The sequence below is a fragment of the Gobius niger genome (genome assembly GCF_951799975.1).
Source record: "Gobius niger genome assembly, chromosome: 8".
Classification (NCBI taxonomy): domain Eukaryota; kingdom Metazoa; phylum Chordata; class Actinopteri; order Gobiiformes; family Gobiidae; genus Gobius; species Gobius niger.
This window is the reverse complement of record NC_136859.1, coordinates 20,997,443-21,012,706: the sequence shown is the minus strand read 5'-3', so window position 1 is coordinate 21,012,706 and position 15,264 is coordinate 20,997,443. Positions and strand designations below refer to the sequence as shown.

At 40.8% G+C, this 15,264-nt stretch overlaps 1 protein-coding gene across 6 annotated transcripts in view; it reads left to right on the top strand.

The window, feature by feature from the left end:
* Positions 1–1,143: 1,143 nt before the first annotated feature.
* LOC306966371 (zinc finger protein 516-like) overlaps positions 1,144–15,264 on the top strand; it is a 39,151-nt gene continuing 25,030 nt past the window's right edge. For 2 of the 6 annotated variants that reach the window (XM_079561112.1, XM_079561117.1), the window contains exons 1-2: positions 1,174–1,226; positions 13,668–13,786. The gene's annotated coding sequence lies outside the window, so the exon portion shown is untranslated. Of the gene's footprint in view, positions 1,227–3,020; positions 3,275–13,667; positions 13,787–15,264 lie in introns of those variants that run through there. The other 4 variants (XM_079561113.1, XM_079561114.1, XM_079561115.1 and 1 more) reach the window with 4 other exon arrangements.

The window sequence follows — 15,264 nt, the reverse complement described above, 5'->3', positions numbered from 1 at the left end:
AGGGCAGGCACGTAACAGGAGATATGCAGTGTTAAAGGAGGGTTTGCATTATTTGTCCACTCGTTTCTTTGGTGATCACACTCATTTTCAACAATTCAAGACTTTCCTGTTGCACAAGCCTACTAATCTCAGCAGTTTTTTATCTGGCAAAAGCGCTGGTATGTGCAAAGCAAACCTCGAGCTTTATTTGATGAATGACTAAATTCAATGTTTGTTTGTTTTTAGTATAGACCAACACCATATTTATAAAGCAACATATTAGAATGTGCGTGTTGTGTTTAGGCCTAGGCTATAGCTACTAATCACATTGTTGCCATGTTAGTCATCTCCAACACAAAGCCAATAATGAAACAAGGTGGGAAAACCTGCTTTAAAAATGATCCACTTTGCCACATCCAAAACGCCAAACAAGTTGTGAAGGATTAGTTTATTAAACTGTGCTTGTTTAAGGGCCGAAAGGCAAGTTAAACCAGTCCAAATTAGAAACTATCGTGACAGTAAACAAGGGTGATTCTGGTGAGAGATAAGGAGAAGTGTGTTCTCTTAACTGCTAAAAACACATAGACTGAATATATAAACATCTTCTCGTCAAGGGCACGCGCGTTTGGAAACGTGGTCGTCATTTGTAACAGTTTTTACGCGCTACGTGCAGGTGCCGATACACGAATAGACTAGATATATAGTCTAAAACATTTTGGACTTTATAACATTATAATGACTACAGTGTCATAATTTGATGCCAAAGAATGCTTATTTAGATCTCATCGTCTTTTAAATGTGAGAATGTGTGACAGGATTTGCGCTTTATTAGTAATATGCTATTCGTTTGTAACTTTTCCTATCTTTAACAGAATCAACAACTTTTCGCTGATGAGACAATAGCAGATAGTTCCATTTAATGCGGAAAAAGCCATGCGCAAGTTAAATAGGGGTTTCAGGAAGCGGCGAGGACACGTTTAAATCAGTATAACTTTAATCTACAACGCGAATCAACTGCGCGCGAATGTATAACAAGACGGACGAGGCGTGACTTGTTTTCGTGGACTTTATGTGCCGCATTTGGTGCCACGCGGGGATGGGAGTCCGCGGCGCACCCCCCCTGAGACTGAATGGACTCGCCCTACTCAATCATGCACTTCAGCATACACTGCAAAGAGCATGCTTTCACCTTTAGGATTGTCTGCGCTTCTTGAAGTCACCCTGGATTACTCTTTCGGACGAGGCAGGTACGCACACCGCCGAATTTGTGTCGTTAGGACACCGTACTAGACGAGATTCACTTAACCATCACTCGTGTTTTACAATGGGATATAGGTGGATAGCGATTGATGTTGATTTATAAATAGGTTACGCGCAGAGAGGCTGGGTTGCAGTACTTGATAGAGAAAATAATCTTGTGTGACCTCTTGACAACTGACTGACAACAAAACTAAGTATTTGGCAAAAAGACAAAAAAAGATCATTGTAACACCAGCCAGCCCACTTTTGGAGTGGAAAGAACTGGTTGTCACTGGAGGCTTTTCCCCCACAAATAATACGTTGGACAAACCTTCTAATTAGTCTAAATGAGTTTTCATGTGTCTCTCCTGAAACATCTTCACCCAGCCTAACTTTTCATTACCGCTCAGTACACCTAAGCGGGGCCACATTAGGTTTGGTTTTGCGCTCACAGGATCGCACGGTCTATTGTTAAAGCATCTCAAAGAAGGAGGAAGAACTCCGTTAAAACTATTCAAACGGACAGAGACAGACTCACTGGGTGGAGGTGAACGGGAGGGGTAGTCGGTAGTGGTGGTGGTGGTGGTGGTGCGGGGGGGGGCGCATATCCATATTAGGAACTCGTGTCCTAGATAATAGACACAAGATCAGGACACAATTGCCAGTGAGCAAGGCACAGGTGCTTATAGGCTATGGCTGCGAGTCCCCAATGAGGAAAGGTGATTGTTTTTGTGTGTGTGTGTGTGTGAATATATAGGATGTGATACAAACCCAAAGCTATTATGGTGTGAACAGAGTCATTTCGGCCGACCCCTGCGCTCTCAACTCATCTGCATGTGATGTGTGCGTGCGTGTGTGTGTGTGTGTGTGTGTGTGTGTGTGTGTGTGTGTGTGTGTGCGCGCGCGTGTGTTTGGGGGTGCCTAAACATGTGGCAGAGGAGGAGAGGAGAGAGGGAGGAGGGAGCAAGCGGGTCTGTCCCTTTTCAACTTTTTTTCCTTCATCGATGATGCACCTACAGGATGTGAGCCCGCTGTTATGTTAAAGGGACACAATGAGACCATAGTGCATTAGGGGCTCAGCCTCGGTGCGAATCTGATCCAGTTTAATTACGCCCTCTTTGCTTCCTCTTTTAGTCTTTTATCTGACACGAGCAGCACGCGCAGGTGACTATAAAACCACGGCGGTTGAGGCAAAGTAGCGTCTCCTTTACGCGCCGATGTGATTGCGCATTTATGCAGTCAAGTAGACAGATAAGTCAGCGAGTAAGGGGGTAATTACTCAGTGCTGTTGTTTTCCTGGACAGTTCAGTTCACGTGCTCAACCCCATCAGTTGAGCAATTTCAAAGAACCCTTTAATCGAAGTAAAATACGAGCTACACAACTTGCTCTGCAGGTTGGCAGTGAATTCCCGACCGGGCTAACTTTCTGTCTTTTTTTTTTTTTTTTTTTGCCTTGTCCTTAGTGTTCTGCACAGGGCTCCTTTCCATTCAGGCTGCGTTCACTTCCTTCCGCAAAATCTGAATTTCACGCCATAAACGAGATCAAAACGCATTTTATTTAATCATCACAATTAAACTAGTATTGATTTCATCACCCCGTCAAATGTCGACACCTGATGCTTTCCACTTTATAATCTAACCGAACATTTGATCACAGTATACCTTTGATGTTATAATTTCCGACTGTGAGTGAAAGCCACTGAAGTGAAACGACAGAGACGTGAGAGAGAGAGAGAGAGAGAGAGAGAGAGAGAGAGAGAGAGAGAGAGAGAGACAGAGAGAGAGAGAGAGAGAGAGAGAGAGAGAGAGAGAGAGAGAGAGAGAGAGACAGGAGGAGAACCTGTAGTCTTCTGTACTTCACAAGGAGGCTGGAATTCGTCAGAGATAATTATTTCTGCGCGATGCTTTTGCAAAGTGAAAGCGCACGAGCTCGCTGTTGCCAGTTGTAGTGCAGTGTCCCGTGCTTATCTCAGCTGGATCTTCCTATCCCCCAAATCCAAAGACTGTTCTTGACTGTTTGACTTGATTGTTTGAGCTCGCAGCGGCGTTATAAATGGTAAGGAAGTGGTGTGGCAGTGTATGATTGTTGCTTGTTATGAAGTGGGTGTGCGCGCTCCGGACTGCTCAATCTTCCTTGGTATTAAACTCATTCGTTTTAAGTGTGTGTGGAGAGTGTGGGGTGAGAGCTGGCTGCTAAGTACATGTGCTACAATGGAGATAAGGGTCATTTTGAGGAATGTTTAAGTGATAACAGCATGGGACCTTGTGAGCCACGACTTTATTGCTGTGCATGTAAGGAAATATGCAGCCTTGAATACACATGTACTTAGTTTGAAGGCAAGAGATTGTTACTCATATGGTGAATGTCTCTGAGGCATATTGTGCATTAATTATGGAGACTATAGCTTTAAAATATGCATAAACACAGACTCTTAGATTATGGAGTAGGGTCCTCCAATGATTATACAGGCCAAAATACCATGTTGAGTAATGAAAATGTGCATTAAGGAGATATTAGCATGCAAATGGAGACTTTAAAGGGTTGTCATAATGAGTGTCACTTATGAGCCCTTATCAGAAAACAGTAAGATAAAGCATGGTGTAAAGGGTTGGAACAGAGAACACGCTCCATTTTGGACTAAACAATCAAAACAAGTTTGTATTTTTTGAACCATTTGGATACAACGTAATGTCCTGCTTTGAGAACTTACTCCATTAACTGTGCAGTAATTACTTAATACTGTTCATTCATCATTTTGTATGGGGATCTAAAGTGAGCTCTCTGGCACTTGATTTCCTCTCCATCCCCTTTAATATTGACTTTCTGCTGTGCACAGTTTTTCTTTGTAGTTGTTGGAAAAGCACACTGTGGGTTCGCACACACAGACAGAGACAGAAGCAGGAGAAATACAGAGAGAAAAGGGTGGAGAGAGTGAGAGGAAGAGACTGTGCGATTTTGTTGTTGTTACAAACAGGATTTCAATGTCTCCACATCTCAAACACACTATGTTACTAGTTAATTTACAACGTCCCCAAACAAGTCATTAAATCTCCACACTTCAGCAAATTAACAGATCATTGGCGACATATGTTTTCCAAGCAAGCAACACTGTAAATAAACAATGTTTTGCTGTATAATTTAGCATACTACTGTGTCAGTTTTGAGGTCATGCTTGTTTTTCAGTCCGTGGGAGAGTCGAAGACAATCTAAACTACGACGACGTATGTTTTTCAGCAGTGTTATGTCATCAGGTTCGTCATGTCTGAGGTTACTTGTTGAACACAGTAAAGTCAGCCAGGAGTTGAACCCAAGCTATGTTTAAAAGTGACTCATTGCTTGTGGCTGTTGGGGATTCAGGTCAAACATTTTACACCAAGAATATCATTTAGTTTAGGTTGTTTATGTTGTAGTTTTGTAGTAGTCGCGATTGCGGTGTATACATCTATTTTCCCTATACATTAAAGGACAGTGGACACTCTTGACTGCTGATTATTTTGTTTGTAGTTTGGGAAGACCTATTTGAATGCCCTTTCCTATCAGTAATATAAAGCAAAATATGTGTAGTATTAAACTTGACCTCCAAATAGTTACTCAGAGCTGACTCACTTTTCCATATAAATCTAATACTTCCTCTTTACTACCGTATTTCTTGAACTTATTTGAATCACTCGACTAATATAAGTGTGAAGTGATTTTTTTTTTCAGTCTATACCCAGCACAGTGTTCTCCTGACTGCATACAATTTGTCAACAGGACTTTGTCTTTTGTGCACCGCCTGTGTGCTTACTCTGCTGTCGCCACACTTATCATGATGAAACTTCAGCTCTTTATCTCAGCCTTTTTGTGGCTCCTATTTACATCTCTGTGGAACTGTAGGAGTAAAATTAGCATTTTAATATTTTGGTGTCTTGTCACTCAGAACTTGGAAGTGTTTTATTGGTGTGGTGAGAAACAATGAAGACAAGGCAGGGCTTTGTGGTGGCAGAAATGCATTTTTAACCCATGCGGATGAATGGTGCCTCACATTCCACAGCAGGCCCTTTACTGAATGGCAGCAGTAACGCGCTGTTTTCATTACTCATTACTGCACTGTGCCTTTTCACCATGGTCATCTACCTTTACCAGCTCCAGGGGGCAAAAGAAAGATATGCCTAAGCTCTGTAGGTTTATCAGTTGTAGCTACGTTGCCTAATGTTTGCTTTGATAGTTTTCACAAAGTTACAAATTGGATTATTATCAGTGGTTTTCCTAGTACCGCCTCAATAAATCTTTTGACGTTCCATCAACATGCCTCCATCAATATCAAATCATAACTAAGCCAGGTCTAAAAAATAATAAAGATAAAAAGCATTAGAATAAATTTAAACTTACGAAAACAAATAATCATTCAGTATCTCTAATTAAAATGAATGAAGTCAAACATTGGCGATGACCCTGCACCACCTGGAGAAGCCCAAGTACCACCAGGTACACATACCACAATTTGATGACCGCTGTTAATCACACCAAAGTGGTATATCACTATCACAATTACCTATCATGTTACATGCATCAAAATGGCTTCACAAAGCAAATGTTGCACCGTTGTGACATAATCGATGGCCCTCACAGTCAATAAAGTTAAAAGTGGAGTAGGTATTTCACCATACTTTTTTCCACACACTACACACATCTTCACCATCACTCTCTGTCTAGTCATTGTAATATGCTTTAAATTGGAATCAGCAGATAAACTATTGAGTTTGTTTTCAGGAAGTATGAGATGCAGTCTTGATGGTATGGCACTACAACTACAGTGACTAAACCTGAGTTGCCTTAAAGAAGAACTAAGTAACTTGTTTACCTTCATAAATCCTTTCCGTAGTCCTTCTGGGGGTAATACAAGTGTTAATGGGATGATTGGGTCTTTCATCTCCCCCCGGTGCCAGAAAACCACACTTGCAACTTTCCCTGCTCTGACCCGGAGGCGCAATACACACTAATCGAATCATGAAGAAGAAGCTAACAGGCTAACGGGCAAAGCTAACTGCGGGCTAGCGCCACTTAAACAGTATTTACAGCCAAGTTTGAGAGGGGAAAAAAATCTCCTCCTGTGTAGTTGGACGTACAATATCCCACTCTCCCTTTGTCTTTTCTGTCAGTTGAAAGCTAAGAATCTTCAGAATAGTTTTTTGTCAACTGTGAATAAACCAACATTAAAATTGTTATCACTAAAATCTGTTTACTTCAACGTACGTTCATAGCCCAATCTGCATTTAGAGCTATCTGTAACAACTGCAAAGGGAAATCATTTTCTCATCCGATAAGCTCTTGATGGGATTACACTGAAAATATATTCACTATTATACATGTTTGCGGTGGCTGAGACAGTCCTGTAATTTCAATGTAAGGTTTTTGTCAGTAGTGAGTGCATTGATTTTCTGGCGCTTGGTGGGGTTTCCATTCTGAAAGGGCAGTCTCTCAGTGTTAGCCTAGAAACACCGAGCTCCTAGATTAAATAATAAATGAGGCCTCCATGGGAAATGTATTCCTTACTGCCTTTAATAATGAGGCCGTTTATATATTTGACCGTCATCTGAAGTGTGCAATCATGTTGTTTGTTGTTCGTCTCCAAGTTTAGTAACAGGTGGGCAGTTAATCCCTCTATTTGGGTTGCACCTGGACCCTTCCCCAACCTTGCACAGATCGATAACATAAAAGCCGTGCTGGACAAGACAGCAGGAGAACACCTGATAGCTTCACTGTATAAATGAAGCAATGTATAATAATGAGTGGATTAAGATAGGAACCGAGCTCATTGGGGGGAGGGGAGTGGAGGGGTCTTTAGGCGTTATCTGTTGCAGGCTGATAAAGGAGGAAGTGCACTTTAGTAGAATATGTAGATTTATTTGATATGGATGCTGCTGATCGACTTAACTGTGATTGTTTAAGAAATCTACTTTTCACTATATGTTAGCTGTGGTCGGTCGCTCTCATGATGTTATTGAATTTGATGATGTAATCTCAGTTTGAGGGAAGGAGCCAATATGACTTTTCTGGGGGAACAAAAACTGCGCAGAAAATGTTAAACCTTTAAAACGAAAAATGTCCTGTTTTTATTCATTTAGTTTCCATTTTTATGTAGCTATTGTCTCAGTAATCAATAATGACAATCAACAATCAATCGGTCGTTTTCAATTTTATTGGTTTAGCGCCTGACGACAAACTAAAGGTGCACAAGGCCATGAACAAAACAAAGCAAATCACTTAATGTTGTTTCATGCATTAAAATGGATTATAAGGCAAAAATATTGTTATTGCAGTATTCAGGTTTTTCCTCATATTGTTAATAGATCTAAAAATGTACCAAATGAAAATGAAATCTTGCGGCTTTCAAAATAGTGATTCCACATTTTGCTGACAGAGAGGACATTGACCTTAATGCCAGTTTTGCTCTCATTGTAATAAATGCCGAGATATTAGCCATAAACCAGGTCAAAACGTCTTGACAACTAAAAGGCATGCTCCAGCGTAATATTCTGCCTTGTTCTTCTTTTCTGGTTAGACTATGGGCTTTTTAGACTGTTGTATGTGACATTACACAACCTAGTGATGCAAAAACAACTTTGGTCACATGGGATCAGCTCTTAATGCAGATGTGGGAGTGATTTTTTTTTTTAATCCGCCTTCTGATTACTCAAAAGTGTCAGCAGCAAAATGGGCAGTTGCAAGCTTCAACCTACACTTAATAACTAAAACGATATCCCTTTTTAATTAAATATCTCCTGGCTTGTTTCATTACTGTATGGGGCCTCTTGCATTATCAAACAGTGTAATAATAAATCAAGGAGAAAAGAAGAAAAGGCTCTCTTCTGACAATAATGAAGCATAATATGGCGAACCTCCCACGTTAAAAGAGGTTTTCATCACATTCTGACAGCTTCACGTGGCAGCATTGGAGGAGACGCCAAACATACTCAAGTAAAAGTATTGTAGCTTCATATTTCTATCCTATCACAGACATAACTATGCTGCACTTACTGCACCAGGACGGTCTTAGAAATAACTATTTAAGTAAAGACACATTGAAGCAGTTCTAAGTAACTTGTTTACCATAATAAATCCTTTTCGTAGTCCATCTGGGGGGTCTTTCATCTCCCCCTGGTGTCTCTGGCCAGAAAACCACACTTGCAGCTTTCCTGCACCAGGTCGGAGCCACCAATACACACTAATGGAATCACGAAGAAGAAGCTAACAGGCTAACGGGCAAAGCTAACTGCGGGCTAGCGCCACTTAAACAGTATTTACAGCCAAGTTTCAGTGAAAAAAATGATCTCCATTTGTAATTGGATGTACAATACATGCTACGACACCTGCAGTTGCTCTTATGGCCACTAGGGGAATGAGTTACTTAGTACTGCTTTATAGTATTATGAAAATGCTTCTGTAAAATCCTTTATTTATTTTTTCATCTCAAATCTAATCAAAGTAGTCTCTTGTAGTTTCTGATCTCTGCACATCAGTATCAATTAAATGAAAAAAATCCAGCAAAATTGAAAAGGGAGAACTGTTTTAAAGCAAAAGGCTCATATTAATAAGAAGACTTATTTAGATGTGGCAACCCAGAGTTTTTAAAATTATTTTTATTATACCGATTATGTCTTGGATAGGGTGTGTAGAACAATCTGAACCAGTTTGCCTACATCCAAATATTTTCCAGGTACTCCCAGTTCCAATGTAATGACAGCTTCCTCAAGTGTCAGATGAACCAGCTGACCCTTTTTTTTTTTTAGAGCTTGTGATGGGTTTACAAATATCATCCGCTCCACTGGATAAAAACTGCTGTTCTCTCACACAATCTCATTTGAGTTTTAAATGGAAAGCCTTTTACTACATTACACAGCGCCTTATCTGTCACTGTCAGTCATGTTGATTTTCCATCTTGCACCTTATTGATGATCCAATAAAATAACAATCGCCACGCTGCAGCTGAGTGCGGTGGATTCATTAGGAGCTTATCAGGTTTAGCTGACATAGTGATCATAGTTAATACATTTCATGCTTGTGTGTGTCAATGAAAACGGGTGCTTTGGCATTGTCGCTGTGATTGCGTCTGGATTAAAGAGGAGAAATAAGCTTAGCAGAGAGAACCAGACTGAAGGAGCACGTGGCTATGATCGGGGATTGAGAGCCAGAGAAGGGGAGAGCGGCCGGGGGAAGGAGCAGTGCTGCCCAGATGTCACTGTAGTAGACTAGCAGTATTGATCTGCCACACACAGACCCTAATGCAATATTTGTTGTGAATAATCTCCTGTTTACTTGCGCTCCCATTTGTAAACTGGCTTTTCTTGTGTCTTTCCCCATTCTTTGAACTACTGTACACACCTTGCATTACACAGCACTTGCTGCGTTGAGCTGTGCCCTTGTCCGTGTATCTTTCCTAGAGTGATGACAGTACTTGGTTTAGGGAGGGCACATGGCACCCAAACTTAATCCAAACTCACAGCAGCCCAGAGGGCATTAAGGATGGGGTGGGGGTTGGGTGAACTCGAAGCAGGGAAGCTGCTTTTTTGCATTCATCATACTGTTGCAAACAGGCTTCACATAGGAGGAAGCGGAAATCAGGTGGGGAAAAGGGAAGTTTTATTGGTTTGAAATACTTTTTTGGCTGAAAATAATAGCAGGAGGAAATGTTTCGATTTTATACCAAAGTTTAACAAAGCACGTTGTTCGCTGTTGTTTTGTTCTGATTTTAGATTAACTATCTTTTTGTAACATAATCCATTAGCAACAGGTCAGAGATATGGCTATAGAACCTCATATGGCGAAATAAGTATACTCTTTTTTGCGTATAGGATGAGATTGCACCGAATGGGAAAAATACACCTTTAATTGAAATTAAAATCTGGTCCAAAAATCATACCCTGCGGTAACTTACACTACAACAAATTGTCCTTAACTCTAAAGTGAAGCAAACAGGGCTTTGGCTACATCAGGTCTGACAGAGAGTGGATGTAGTTAGTGCAGATTGAATGCCAGTGATGTTGCATGTCTGACTAACTTAGGGAAACAAGCTGGAAATGTCCCTGGGCTACTGCAGCTAATCATTCAGCCCACAGAGGAACTGATCGTTAGCCGCTGATGTCAGCCCAACCTCACTGCGCTGCCTTTTAGTGAACGCCTGTGTGCACTCTCGCTTATGAAGGACTGTAGAATCAAGGAGTCTGCTTAAAAAATATAGAACAAGAAAAAAACTTTCATGCTTAGTTCTTGGCCAAATGAAAAGAGTATTTTAACTGGCAAACTCACTCAAGTTGAAGGAAATAAATGAAGATAATATAACTTCCCCTTTTAGTGTGATGTGCCTGAAATGAGTCAGTGGTGATAATAAAAAAAAAATGGTTTAGGCAAGGTTTGAAGGGGAAAATCCAAATATCAGCAGACAATTTTGTATGTCTAGCAAAGATTTCAAAGACTTGGTTTCAGATTTTCTTTAAACTTCAAGTCAAGTCAGATTTTTGAGCACCGGGTACATCACAAATTTCACTTTACCTTAAATTTCTTTTTATCTCTTTTTTATATATCGTCACTTTAATTCGAGGAGAATAATTACATTTGTAACATTTGTGACGTACTCTTATTTTGAGCAAAGTTTGTCCATCATGTTTGGACACATTGTACAGAGTGAGTAAGTAGGCTAAGTACTGTTTATTTATATAGCACCTTTCACAGACAAAGAAGTCTCAAAGTGCTTCACAAAATGACAATTGAAATGCGAAGTACATTTACAATCACAAAACATAGTTCCAACACAAAATTAAATCTCATGAATTACTACTGTGTGATAATATTTATATCCTATGTCCTGCACTCTATGTGCGATCAGGTGTAAAAGGGTCCAGCGTTAGTAAGTGAATGGATTTCAGGGTCAGGCCTGGCTCTGGGGTCAGTGAGGACAAAGGTAAGGAGGAGGAGAGGTGTCGCTCAGGGGTTAATAGCCTTCCACCAAAACCCCACTTGTGGCTAAAGCATACAGTCTGCTGCAGCGCGCGAAACACTATATCTCATTTTGCCTCTGTTACAACCTTTATTGCTTCATATAATGTTTGGATTATTGTCCCACGTCGAGCTGGTGTTTTGCTACTTAGCTCCTTTCCACTCTCTGCCTTCCCCTTTCTGTCTGTCTGTCTGTTGCTCAGGGCTCAACCAGTCAACAACACAGGCATCGAGGGACTACAGACCCCCCACCCCTCGCGCCACATGCTACCCCTGCCCAAATTGACAGAGCAGTAATAGCAGTAGCACTACCTTGGCTCTTGATGTTACCTAAAGAATCCCCCGACGTACACTGGCCCCCTCCTTCTGCCACCCTCCTGGCTCCCTTGCTCTGTTCTCACATTGTAACCAGATGTGAGGAGGTTAGTGGAGAGGAAGGTAGGGGCCTGTGGTAGTGCTGCCTCGCCCTTTTGCAGTGCGTGCCATCTAGAGTCAAGTCACAAACACATCATCACTCTCCAGTAGATAAAAAGATGACCATCATTATTGTAGAAAACCATCTGCTACAAATTTCACACCAGCCTTATTCCTAAATTATCATGTGGCACAACATTTAAGCACATTCAAGTAAATATAGGGTTTTGCTAAGTGGCTGTGGGATTTAATCTCAAATTGGCAAAACTGAGATGGCCGCTAATCCCCCCAGATTATACCAGACCAACCCCGCAAAATCACCCAATTAATAGTATTAGGAACAACCACAAAGCCTTTCTTGAAACAAAGCCCTTGAAATAAAGTCTCCATGACCCATTTACTCAGTCCGTACCTTGTGTTTAAGAGACAACAGGCAAAGTCATTGTTGTACCACTCTCTCCACATCTGAAATATTTTATGCAAATATTTTGCTCACATTTATTTGTTTAGTTGCAGCTGGAAGTCCCAATGGGAGTTTGTACAGTATAAGCTTAGATTTACCTGGGCACCCTGCTCCACAGGCATCATTGGCCCCGATACTGTAGATCTCCCACTGAAATTGATTTCTAAGCTTTGATGGCCTGGTGTGGGCCAAGCACATATTTTAAATCTAAGTGAACATCACACCAAGTCGCTCATATTATCCTGTTTCATCATCACACTCATGTCTCCTTTTAGAAGAGGCCTCTTCAAAGTGTGGCCTCAGGCCCAGTCATTGCACTTGGGAAGATCATATGGCCCTTTGTTCCAATAATAAAATGTAATATGGCCATTGGTGACGATCAATCAGCAGTTTTGTACATTCACTACTTCCTCAAGCCAGATCTATTGCAAATTTGTTTGCAAATTATTCAAGGTTTTAGTGTCACTATAATTGAGATGACTTGTACTGGCATATGAGTTTGTGTACTACTTTTTTGTCACATTATACATGGACATGAATACAGTGGTACTAAAGTATTTTGCACACTTGTGTTGATGCAAATATTCATAGCCATTTTTGGCACTCCTCTCAAGAAGTCCACTAGCGTGCTGGACTGTGCCAGAGTGAGTAATCCTCTGTTTCTTAAACAGCCGGCTAGTGCAATGGTCAGAGTTGCACTAGTTTGAAGGGGCGGCTGGTTTAACGGCTGTTGTGCTGATGCAGGTAACTCCCGTTGGAAGTGAATCTCTCTGGGGCCAAGTCCTGCACAAACAGGACTTGATGCAACATTTGCTTTCTCTTGTATTCACTCCACACTGCCTGACTCAATTAACACACGCACTGACTGGTCATTCGTAGTAGTGCTGGTGTGCAGCTGTTGATTGTGGGGTGATGTTAACATATGCTGCAATCTTTCTGCATGTGTTGTTTCAATATCGCTGCTGCAGACAAGTGTCCCTAAGCAACATGTGTAATAAATTGTTTTATATGAAAATGCAAACTCTATTCAAATAGATGCCCTCTTGCAAAGAGTCTCTGAGCCAAATGTAGATCGATGTGTTTGTGCAGAGACGGTTTGTGTAGAAAACATCTAATTGCGATTTTACAGACCAGTATTGCAGTTGCAGGTTAACAGTGCACATGTGTGTAGTTGAAATATACAGATAAGAAGTTTTATACATTAGATTAGACAGGTTATTTTGCTTTTTGTGATTTTTGTACTCGCTAAATAATCCAAAGAAAACAAACTGTTATTAGTCGGTTAGTTCAGTTAGACCCCCTATCCCATCACCCGATTATCCTATCCAAATAAAAGTAGATTGTTTTGTCCCGGTTTACGTAGTCCTAGTTTGGCACTAGTGTACTTGGTTTACCTAAAATTTGAGCCCGTTGATATATTTTTCTAGCAATAATACACACACACACAGTAGATCAAGTGCCAAACCCACTACACACCTCAACCAATAATCATTGAAGATTCACCTCGACTCTAAAATGTATCCTTGTCAGCATATTCAAATGAATAAACATAGTAATTTATATCTTTTTGTTTTTGTTTTTTTGTTATTTTGCCAGACTTGCCAGAGCCAGCTGAACATTCCTGCCCGTGGATTGTAGGTCCTCGATGTGGTGATTCCTGTCTTGTATAAACACAGCAACTGGCGTGGTTGGGCTGGTGAGCTCATTGCTAACAGGTGGGTCCAGGAATGCTACTTGTTCAGTGACAACATAATGTGATCTAGATTTCGAGACCAGTTGCATCAGAAAGTAGAAGGACATGTACATATCTTAGATTTTTTTTTTGATCAGACTTTTAGACTGTGATAGCTTCTCGCTTCTCCTCTCTTTGAATGATTGAGTGCTCGAGGGTGAACACTCTTCCTGGTTTTGGAGCGACTAACGCCTTTTAAACCGCTACATCTGTCTAAACAAGGAAAAGGCTGTTCACTCACTCTTTCTCACATTTATAAACTAAAGACACACCTGCTCAAAGATATTAAGAACACGCCCATATTTACTCGTATTGAAATTATACATGACCACGTCGATTGAGTGACTGTGGTGAGGTGTGGCTCATAGTCAGCATTGTTTCCATAGGGATGCTATATTATAATAGTCTATTGCTGAAAATGAATACACTGTCAGGGGCTGTTGGGTCTGAAATTTCATCCCCAAAATGTGCCTAATCAATATGTTTGTATGTTTTTGTTTTGGTGACCCTGAAAAGAAATATTTTGTGACATGCACACAAGCTATGTCCTGCCTTGCTGATACTCATCTCCTCACATCTCGTTCAGCCCTCTCCTGTTATCTCAGTCCATCTCCTGCCATGACTTTACATCACTGTTTTACCACTTATCTTGGCCGCACAGCCCTCTCTCTCTTATTAGCGTTGTCGTTTTTGTTCTGCTCGACATGCATCTCTCTCTCCTCCTGGCGCTCGGACACACAGCTTCTTTTTTTTTTTTTCCCCTTCTACTATTAGTTTAGGGGTTTTGCACTGCGCGGGTTAACAAGCCACTATGACTTCATCAATGTGAATATCCCCAGCTCGATAATACGTGACCCAGATGGGATGTTCGGTTCGTTTTACACATCCATCCGTCATCTATCAAAGCCACAAAGCCACACGAGTGCGCAATATTACCTGTCAGTCTGAAGGAAGAGTGTCATATAAACTCGCCGGCCACATTATTAGGCACAGCTATTCTTTGTTGCTTGGAATGTGTTACTTGCAGCTTTGATACTTTCACAATAGGTATTTATTTTAAAAAAAAAATCATTTAGGCTTGCGTTTTTAGCTTGGTGTTTGTCTGGTTTACACTCGGTTTAGCTATAATGAAGCTACGTATTTTAGACTCTTTTTAGACCTGGTTTTGATCTTGACCGAGACCTGGTGGTACTTTAAAGGTGAAATATTTTGTAAGGTATACTTTTGAGAGGATCTACAGTGTCTCAGTCCTGGTCACTCAAATGTCCCATTCATTACTATCCTTGTTGATTGATAATCCTGCTCTGTGTGGATTTTTTTAAGAAGCTCTTTCACTTGTGGCTTGTTCAAAAAAGAAAATCAAAACTACATTTATTGGGAATCTCTGGTATTTCTTGATAATGGAGGTGTCAGTTTCATTTTTTCTCAGAGTTAACGATGAACTTCGCAATAATTCATTAC